This window comes from Panthera uncia, unplaced genomic scaffold (assembly GCF_023721935.1).
Source record: "Panthera uncia isolate 11264 unplaced genomic scaffold, Puncia_PCG_1.0 HiC_scaffold_362, whole genome shotgun sequence".
Classification (NCBI taxonomy): Eukaryota; Metazoa; Chordata; class Mammalia; order Carnivora; family Felidae; genus Panthera; species Panthera uncia.
In genome coordinates, this window is record NW_026059498.1 from 7,658 (window position 1) to 18,900 (window position 11,243).

The 11,243-nt window shown below is 41.9% G+C and overlaps 1 pseudogene; it reads right to left on the reverse strand.

The window, feature by feature from the left end:
* Positions 1-3,975: 3,975 nt before the first annotated feature.
* LOC125918001 (splicing factor, proline- and glutamine-rich-like) lies at positions 3,976-6,072 on the reverse strand (annotated as a pseudogene).
* Positions 6,073-11,243: the final 5,171 nt, after the last annotated feature.

An 11,243-nucleotide genomic window follows, 5' to 3' on the forward strand; every position in this document is an offset into this window, starting at 1 on the left:
ATATTACATTAAAGTCATGTTTCTTTTACAGCCTAGGAGTTGTTATTTGGTTCTTTTACTTCCTATGCTAATTTAAATGATGACCAGATGCTCACATTTCCTCTTGAATAAAGAAATCTTGCAGTTATAAGCTTATTGTATGTGAGAGAAAGGAGAATGTCCATGCTACACTCTTCCTAGTGAAGGGGCCCCAAATTCCCCTTCCTCAGAGGATATGTTGACTTCAGTGTGGCTCTCTTGTAAGAAGCAGAAGAGTCCTCAAATCTACCAGGATGTAGAAGTTGAAGCTAATTTCACAGACATAGCAACCATCACTGAAATTGGGAGTCTAACACTTGCCAGGACCACTTCCTGCCCCAGGACAGTGGTTTTCACACTTTGGAGGAAAGGAAACATTTTTTGGCTTCTCTTGTTGAGGTTTATTGCAATAAAGTATTAAAAACTTTAAGTTCTCTAGTTCAGTGTCTGAAATTGCATCAGCACTAAGTAGGGAAAAAACGTAAAGAGATCAAACTGCATGTGTAAAGCATGAAGAGAGAAGATAATGTGAATGGCCTAAGTGCAGTAAGAACTTTCTATCCTGTATCCCTATAGGGGTTCCATGATCACCCTCTACCTAAGATCTTCATCCGTGTACTTTAAATTCCTTTTTCTGCTTGTCTTATATCCAGGGGAAAGAGTGTGATGCATGTTTTAAAGCTCTAGCTGGGCCTCCTTCCATAAACATTCATGAATAAGATTTTCAACATTCCTACACTTCCTTATACAATTCTTTGTAAGGCAAAAATTCCCTGCATCACTCCCACTCCTTCTTGGCTGGGACTTGGATCTGTGGTGGTTTCTTATTTGCCAAGACCAAGGTCCATATAAATGGCCAGTGAGAACCCCCACATTCTCCTTTGCTGGCCAAGACGACTTCTGGGTCCATGTGGTTCTGAAGTCCATGGTCTCAGAGAGTCACAAGTGTGCACAAACAGTTTTATTGTTACTGATTTGTAGCTAGGGTAGCTAGGCCCAAGCCCATGAATGGCTGTATTCTTTGCCATTGTTGAATGCTTTGGTTAGTTCGTGGGTGGGATGGGGGGAGGGTGGGAACCTTTCTTCTTGGAAAGATGACACATGAGAGGGGCGGATGTAGGGAATTCTATCATGGGAATGCCACCAGGCTGATTTGTGGGCATGCATGGACACAGAATTACCAATTTAAATATTGACTTGCTTACAATCTGGGGGAAAAACAGATGCTGTTCTGAGCTTACCAGAAAGTCCCAAGGAGTTTTAACACTCAGAATTTTGAAAGGATAAATTTAAAATATAACTCATAAGGTTCTTTATTTAAGAAGCATAGATCCCAGGGGCACCTGGGTGGCTCCGTTGGTTAAGTGTCTGATTTCGGCTCAGGTCATGATCTTGCGGTTTGTGAGTTCGAGCCCCACGTCTGGCTCTGTGCTGACAGCTTGGAGTCTGGAGCCTGCTTCAGATTCTGTGTCTTCCTCTCTCTATGCTCCTTCCTCACTCCCACTCTGTCTTTGTCTCTCTCAAAAGTAAAAAAAAAAAAAAAAAAAAAAAAAGTTAAAAAAAAGAAGCATAGATCCTGTTCTCTCTTAATCTTTTTTTGGTTATCCAAGATGTGTCATTTTAAATATCTTACCATTATTACATTTTCAGATATATTTCACATAGTATGAGTGCAGATTACTTTCTTGTGCATAAAAACATAATAGAAAGGGTCATGAGCATAATATTCCACCTTATTCATTAGTTTCTCAGAGGAATTGCTAAATGAGAAAAAAAAAAACCCAGTTTTATTCCTTCCTTGACAAGCTCCAAAGTATGCCAACTGTGTTCCACTGCTTAGATAACTACTGAGTTTTTGGAAGTATCTCTAGACCACAATTTCAAAATTAGGACAAGCCGAAGATTTTCCACTTTCTTCTGCTTCAGTTATTTGTGATTATGATCAAGTCTACATATTGTGTTCATCAAGGAAGACCTTGCTCCCAAGGAGAGCTGCAATTCTTTGTGTCTAATAGGTTAAAAATCCAGTGGAGAATCTGATGGTGGAAATGGGTGGCTCTTTGCAGAGAGCTGAAATTATTACTGCCATTATGTCATGGCACAGAGGCAATTTTTTTGAGATGACTCAAAAGCCTGATGACTCGCTTTCTCTCCAGGTCGTGGCTTCAAGCAATGAGGCATGTTCCAGGCAAGAGTGTGGCTAGAGCATGACTAGAGCATGGCTAGAGCAAAGCATCACTCATGATGCAATCAGCAAAAAAGACTGGGACATTGAGCTTTTAAATGATTTAGCATCCCCACTGGGAGGAGGTACATATCTCCTTGTGATCCCAGAACATCCTGCACTGCCCTGGACAGCAGAAAGAGCATGCGTGGCCATCCCAAAGTGGATCCTCAGCATCCTGCACTGCACCCAATAGCCAGCAGGGGGAGCGAGAAGTCACCCTTCCTGAGTATCTTGCAACACGTGAGTGAGTGTTCCTTCAGAGTACATCAGCATGTCCTTGGTGAGATAATTTCCTTAGGAACTTCCAACAAGGTTCATGGCTTCAGGACTGGATAGGTGGTGACAGTGTGAGGAAAACACTCCCTTTTGGTGCCACAAGGGCTCAGCAAGGGGCTGTGCTGCAGCTTGTCCCAGAGGCACAGAGCCTTGTTTTTTTTTTTTTGGACCATTCCCATGTGGATATGTGGATTATTCTCTGCTTTAACACTACTTACTTTACAACAGGACCTGTTCTTTAAAGGACTTGGTGGGTCAAAATAACGCTCTGGGGTTGTTTACAGACTCAGGGTTGTTTCATGGGAAGAAATCCCTGCATAGTTCAGAGAGGGATAAACACATGGATGATGATGAAAAGAATATACAGGATATAAGGACCTTCCAGTCCAATGAGCTGGGGGACATGGGATGTACCTGGCAGAGACATATGGAACCCACAGGCCTAAGGGTAAAAGTGTAAACTTATACACCTACTGTCATTACTTTTTAATGGTTAATTTTTCCTATAACGTGAAGGTATTTAAATAATATTGAAAAAGTAAGTAGTAGGTGTATTAAAACACATCAAAAAAAGACATTGCTTTATGATACAATATTTCAAGTATGTCAAAATCAGAATTTATTATTATTTTACTTTCTTGGCTTTAAATGAAGACAAATTATCTGTATTTAAAATACACTTCTTGTTTTTGAAAGAGACTATTTTGTGTGTTTGACATTTTCTCATAATATAGTGACAATCTTAGATGTTTTTACTATCAACTCATTAAGTATCTTTGCAGGACTTCATGTGACTAGTATTGTTAAGTGTAGTATTATTTAAAAACAACAATAAATCCAGACCACTACCAAATGTATAAGAATATAATAATAAAATAATGGATCAGTTTTAGAAGATCAAAACACAATGATGATTTAAAAAATACTAACAACTGCTTTCAGTTTAAAACTATTATGATATCATATGATTTCACTCACAGGGAATTTGAGAAACACAACAGATGAACATGGGGAGGAAAGGAAAAATAAGATAAAATCAGAGAGGCAAACCATAAGAGACTCAAATGCAGAGAGGAAACTGAGGTTTGCTGGAGGGGTGTTGGGTTGGGGATGGGCTAAATGGGTGATGGGCACTAAGGAGGGCACTTGTTGGAATGGAGCACTGGGTGTTTTATGTAAGTGATGAACCATTAAATTCTACTCTTGAAACCATTATTACACTATCTGTTAACTAACTTGGATTTAAATTTTAAAAAAACATAAATAAAATTTAAGAATTGAAAAAATAAAATAAAACGAGATTATGTTAAGTATCTGTCAGCACAGTTTGTACTGTGTATTTAAGAGTTTGAGCATTTTTGAATGTCTCTTTCTCTCTTTGGTCATTTGTTTTGTTTCTTAAATTCTTTTTTTTCTGATTTTAAAATGTCTTTATTAACAACAATTAGGTTGCTCATTCCTCTGCCCTCTTACTCACTGGTTTTCTGGACACAGTTCACCTGATCCCAGACTCTTCCTGAGTCTAAAATTTGTGGCTTTCCTTCTTGTCTCATGTTGTGGGATATTGCCTTGAGATTAATAGCTTATCCACTTGAAGTGAATGAGTACTCCAATATCAGCCAACATCATTCTTACCATGTCGCTTCCCATCATGGAACCACTCATGGTTGCTGGTGGAACTCCAGGATTAGCTTCATAACCTATGCCACCACCACACCTAGAGGTAGAAATTTCTGGTCTCCTGAACCATAGGGATCTCCATGTTCCTTGCTCCTCCTCCACCCATTCTCATGTCTCTTTCTCTTGGATCCATGTAGCCCATCCAGCGATAACTTTCCTCTCTTTGGCATTTCATTTGTTCTTCCATTTCACATTGACGAATCATCATCTCTTCTTCCCTTCTACGTTGTTCTTCTTGCCTTAGCTGCATTTCTTTACATTTCTACATTTCTTGATTGTGAAGTTCTACCATGCATCTTAATTCTTCCTGGAGTCTCATCAGATTTTGATGCAAAAGATTTGCATGATGTTCATGATAAGCATCTTCCATTTCATTTTCCAATTTGTCCTTTGTATTTTTCATGTTTTTTTCAAGTCGCTACCTTTGTTGTTTCTCCATTTCATCCAGGGATTTCCATCACTGAGAGTATTCATACTCAAATGTGCCATGCTGGGAAAAATGAGGAGGGGTTTCTCTCTCCTTTTGATACATTGGATTCTTCTGTGCACGTTTTTCAGGAAGGCCTTCTTCATCATCTCATTGCTCAAGTGGTTCCACAATGACTGGACGAGGAGTTGTTGTTAGTAAGAAAACACCTTCACTGCATCTTTCAAATGCTTTCCTTGCTGCTGGTTTGGAAGCAAACTCAACAATGCCTTTCCCTGTAGACCTCCCACGATCATCCACAATTACAACAGCCCTTTCAATAGGACCAAACTGGCTAAAAGCTTCTTCCAACAGTTCATTGGAAACATAAGGTGAAAGGTTTCCAACAGAAAGGGTGGCAGCATGTGTGGCAAAGTGAACCCGAAGCTGTCTACCTCTCATCAGTGTATCATCAAGTTCAGCTTTGGCAATTTCAGCCAGTGCTTTAGATTCAAGTTTAATAAATCCAGATCCTTTGCCTTTGTTAATAAAAACTTCTCCTAGTTCTCCATATTTAGCAAATAGTCTTTTGAATTCATCCTCTGTGATATCAGCAGGTAGATTCCCAACAAATAACCAACAACGCTGAGTGTAAGTTTTCTCTCCAGGCCTCCTCAAGAGAGACAAGTTGTCTTTAAACCCCTCCGAGTTGGAGATCTTCTCCTCGCTGCTGCCACCGCGCCCGCCCGGGTGAGGGCCCCTGGTGGTGCTGCTGGTGGTAGGGTGGGTGGTGCTACCGGCCTCCCCGGGGCTCCCTGCCGCCTCGGTGTGGTGCCTTGGGGTGGCCGCCAGGAGTGCTTAGGCCCGGGCCGCTGCCAGGCTTCGGCTCGCCTGGCATTTTGCCGCCTTTCCGGCCTCCGGGTTCTGCTTAGGACCGGGGCCCAGACCGCCTGCGGGTGGAGGCGGGGGGGGGGGGCACCCCCGGCCTGAGGGGGGGTGGTGGGGACACCGCTGCTCGACAGCTCGGGCCGTGGCTCCCCAGGGGGCGCCGAGGTGACAGCGGGCAGCGGGGTCGGGGTGGGGCCTGGCCCCGTGGGGGCCCCAGAGGTCGGGGGAATGGCGGACGGTGCCGAGCTGGAGGCCGGTGGAGCGCTGCCCACTCCGGGAGCTGGGCTGGGTCCCTGAGGAACGACGGGCTTGGACGAGTCATGTGGCGGTGGAGGCGGCTGCTGATGCGGCGGTTGTTGCGGCGGTGGCTGCTGCTGTTGCTGGTGCGGAGGTGGTGGTGGGATTGGGGGATTCGGGGCTTGGGGCCACCCTGGCCCGGGCTGGGCCCCATTGGTCCCCAGTTCTGATTGAGGCCCATGCCAGGCAGCGGGGAGCGGAAGTCGTGGAGGCCGCCCCGGCCGCCGCCTCCTCCGCGCCAGTGGAAGCCGCCACCGCCACCGCCACCGCCACAGCTCATGGCGAGACATGTCTGTTATCAAGAGGCGGTCGAGGCAGAAGCGGAGAGGACGCTCTGGGAACGTGGAGGCCACCTTGCTTCGCATAAAATGGCGGATGACACAGGCCTTTGTTTCTTAAATTCTACATATGAGTGAGGTCATGTGGTATTTGTCTTTCTCTGACTTATTTCGTTTAGCATTATACCCTATAGGGTGTAATGTTGCAAATGGCAAGACTTCATTCTTTTTTACAGCTGAGTAGTATTTCAGTGTGTGTGTGTGTGTGTGTGTGTGTGTGTGTGTGTGCTGTGTGCCATATTGCCTTTGTCCATTCATCTATCAGTGGGCCCTTGGGTTGATTTCATATCTAGAGATTATTAGATATGTAAATTGTAAATAATGCTTCAATGAAAATAGTGGTGTATGTATCCTTTTGAATTAGTGTTTTTGTTTTCTTTGGGTTAATTACCTGGTGGTGGAGTTGCTGGATGTATGGTAATTCTATTTTTGATTTTTTGAAGAACCTCCACGCTACATTCTCCGGTATCTGCACCAGTTTGCTATCCCACCAACAGGGCATGAATGTTTCTTATTCTCCGCATCCTCAACAGCAATTGTTATTGCTTCTATTTTTTGTTTCAGCAATTCTGGGAAGTGTGGGATGGTGTCTTGTTGTGGTTTTGACTTGGATTTCCCTGATTATTGGTGGTATTAAACATTTTTCATATGTCTGTTGGTCGTCTATGTCTTCTGTGGGAAATTGTCCATTCAGGACCTCTGCCCATCTTTAATCTTTATACATTTTAGATATTAACCCCTTATCAAATAAAACATTTGCAATTGTTAAAAAAATAATAAACTAAAAAGATGAAAAAAATAAAACTATTGTCATAAAATATATCAAAACTTAAATTTTCAGAATATTAAAGAGTGAAGATAGTGACTGCATTTTAATTGCATATAGTAATTAATTGCAAATCAAATTTTCTCCTATTAAAAATCAAAATCTGAAGGCATTTAGTTTAATTTCGTGTATCTCCATGCAAAAGTAAAATTAGGTTACTATAGGCTAATTTTTTGTTATAAGCCTCTTTCCTGTAAGAATTTAATATTTTATCCACAGATTCTTCATTGCCTATGTCATTATGTATCCTCTATTTTCTAAATCAGAAAATATCTTCCTATGTGTTGTTAAAGCTTTACATTTTCCTATTATATTTTAAAGTGACTTTCTCACTTTGGTCTTCTCACTTTGGGGAAGAGGGCTTCTAATCAGCATGCATGTTTACATATAGTCAGGATTTATCTTTGGAGAGCAGAAAGCTCTCCAAATTTCACTTGGTTGTGGGGTGCCTGGGTGGCTCAGTTATTTAAGTATCTGACTTCGGTTCAGGTCATGATCTTGCGGTTTGTGCATTTGAGCCCTGCGTCAGGCTCTGTGCTGACAGCTTGGAGCCTGGAGCCTGCTTTGGATTCTGTGTCTCCTCCTTTCTCTGCCTCTCCCATGCTCATGCTTCTGTCTCTCTCTGTCAATAATAAACTTTAAAAAAAAGATTAAAAAAATTTCACTTGGGTCATACAATATAATCCAATTCTGCATAAAACTGCATAAAAATTTATAATCTATTTGTTCTAATGGACTTCTGATTTCAGCATGGTGTATTTTCTAATTTTATTTTGGATTATATTTTACTATTACAATATTTGATTTTTTAAAAATTTTTTTTAACATTTATTTACTTTTGAGACAGAGAGAGACAGAGCATGAACGGGGGAGGGGCAGAGAGAGAGGGAGACACAGAATCGGAAGCAGGCTCCAGGCTGTGAGCCATCAGCCCAGAGCCTGACGCGGGGCTCGAACTCACGGACCACAAGATCGTGACCTGAGCTGAAGTCGGACGTCCAACTGACTGAGCCACCCAGGTGCCCCTACAATATTTGATTTTATATTGTATATTACTTACTAATATATGTTTTGTGTATATATGTAATAAATGTTATATACCTATTATACACTGTATATTATACAAACTATATATTATATACAATATGTTTCATATAGGTGTATGACATATATATCACTACTTGGTTAATGTAATTGTTTTTATAGGACAGTGGCTGATTGCATTTTATTTTGATGACATTGGGTATTTTTAGTTGTGTTTAAGGTATTTTTTGTACCACACATGAAAATGTCACATCTGGAGAAGATGGTGGCATAGGAGGATGCTGGGCTCACCTCATTCTGCTGATCACTTAGATTCCACCCACATCTGCCTATATAACCCAGAAAACTGCCAGAAGACTAGCAGACCGGACTCTCTGGAGCCAAGTGTAGACAAGAGGCTCAGGGAAGAGGGCAGGAAGGGTGGAGAGGCGGTGCATGCCACACAGACTGGCAGGAGGGAGCCGGGGCAGTGGAGGGGCAGCCCGCCCAGCAAGGCAGAGCCCCTGAAGTCTGGCTTGCAAAAGCAGAGGGGCCAGACTTCGTGAGTTCTGACAGCCAGCGGGACTTAACATCTGGAATGTTAAAAGTCAACAGCTCTGCTCAGAGAGCGGGAGGGCAAGAGGACACCAGGAGGGAGAGTTGTTGAGCCCCAGGAAGACAGAGCTCAGCTCAGCGGGGAACAAAGGCGCTGGCGAGTGCCATCTCCCTCTCCCACTCCCCAGCCAAAATCCCAAAAGGAACCAGGTCTCATCACTGAACTTGCTTGCACTGCGCAAATACCCAACGCTGTGCTTCTGTGGATCCATCCCTCCGACGGATCTGCCTCCCTCCTGGTGCTGCAGGGCCCCTCCCACAGGGGGCCGCCAATGACAAAGTGAGCTAAGCCTGCCCCTCCTGCCCCTGTGCACCTTACAGATCCACCCTGGCTAATAGGCCAGAGCCCATCAAATCAGCACCACGAGCCTGGCAGTGTGCAAGTAGCCCAGACAGAGGCCACACGACTCCACAGTGAGTCCTGCCTCTGGGAGAAGGGAAGATAAGGTACACACCAGTTTGACTGTGGCCCCAGCAGTGGGCTGGAGACAGACCTAGGGTCTGACTGAGCATGAAACCTACAGACATGACTCTAAACCCATATATTTCAATAACACTGAATGTAAGTGGACTAAATGCTCCAACTAAAAGACATAGGGTGTCAGAATGGATAAAAAAAACAAGACCCATCTATTTGCTGTCTACAAGAGTCTCAGTTCAGACCTGAGGACACCTTCAGATTGAAAGTGAGGGGATGGAGAACTATCTATCATGCTACTGGAAGTCAAAAGAAAACTGGAGTAATCATACTCAGACAAACTGGACTTTAAATTAAAGGCTGTAACAAGAGATGAAGAAGGGCATTATATAATAATTACAAGGTCTATCCATCAAGAAGAGCTAACAAGGTAACAAAAGAGAAACAAGGGCCCTGAATGATACATTGGATCAGATGGACTTGACAGATATATTTAGAACTCTGCATCCCAAAGCAACAGAATATACTTTCTTCTCGAGTGCATGTGGAACATTCTCCAAGATAGATCACATACTGACTGCGTCACAAAACAGCCCTTCATAAGTATACAAGAAATTAGATCATACCATGCATACTTTCAGAACACAATGCTATGAAACTTGAAATCAACCACAGGAAAAAGTCTGGAAAACCTCCAAAAGCATGGAGGTTAAAGAACACCCGAGGTTAAAGAATGTATGGGTCAACCAGACAATTAGAGAAAAAAATTAAAAATATATGGAAACAAATGAAAATGAAAATACAACAATCCAAATGCTTTGGGATACAGCAAAGGCAGTCCTGAGAGGAAGATACATTGCAATCCAGGCCTATCACAAGAAACAAGAAAATCCCAAATACAAAATGTAACACCACACCTAAAGGAAATAGAAGCAGAACAGCAAAGACACCCCAAACCCAGCAGAAGAAGAGAAATAATAAAGATCAGAGCAGAAATAAACAATATAGAATCTAAAAAAGCTGTAAAGCAGGTCAATAAAACCAAGGGTTGTTTTTTTGAAAAAATAAACAAAATTGATAAACTTCTAGCCAGGCTTCTCACAAAGAAAAGGGAGAGGACCCAAATAGATAAAATCATGAATGAAAATGGAATTATTACAACCAATCCCTCAGAAATACAAGCAATTATCAGGGAATACTATGAGAAATTATATGCCAACAAACTGGACAACCTGGAAGAAATGGACACATTCCTAAGCACCCACACACTTCCAAAACTCAAACAGGAAGAAGTAGAAAACTTGAACAGACCCATAACTAGCGAAGAAATTTAATCAGTTATAAAAACCTCCCAACAAATAAGAGTCCAGGACCAGATGGCTTCCCTGGGGAATTCTACCAGACACTGAAAGCAGAGATAATACTTATCCTTCTCAAGCTGTTCCAAAAGTAGAAAGGGAAGGAAAACTTCCAGACTCATTCTATGAAGCCAGCATTACTTTGATTCCCAAAACAGACAGAGACCTGAAGAAAAAAAAAAAAAAAAAAAAAAAAAGAAAAAAAAGAACTACAGGCCAATATCCCTGATGAATATGGATGCAAAAATTCTTAACAGGACACTAGCAAACTGAATTCAACAGCATATAAAAGGGATTAATCACCATGATCAAGTGGGATTCATTCCTGGGATGCAGGGCTGGTTCAGCATTCACAAATTAATCGATGTGATACATCACATTAATAAAAGAAAAGAAAAGAACCTAATGATCCTGCCAATTGATGCAGAAAAAGCATTTGACAAAATTCAGCATCCTTTCTTAATAAAAACCCTTGAGAAATTCGGGATAGATGGGACATACTTAAACATCATAAAAGCCATTTATGAAAAGCCCACGTCTAATATCATCCTCAATGGGGAAAATCTGAGAGCTTTCCTCCTGAGATCAGGAACATGACAGGGATGTCCACTCTCACCAACGTTGTTTAACATAGTATTGGAAGTTCTAGCATCAGCAATCAGACAACAAAGGAAATCAAAGGCATCAAAATTGGCAAAGATGAAGTCAGGCTTTCACTTTTTGCAGATGACATAATATACATGGAAAACCTGATAGACTCCACCAAAAGTCTGCTAGAAATGATACATGAATTCAGCAAAGTGGTAGGATACAAGATTAATGTACAGAAATCAGTTGCATTCTTATACACTAATAATGAAGCAACAGGAAGAC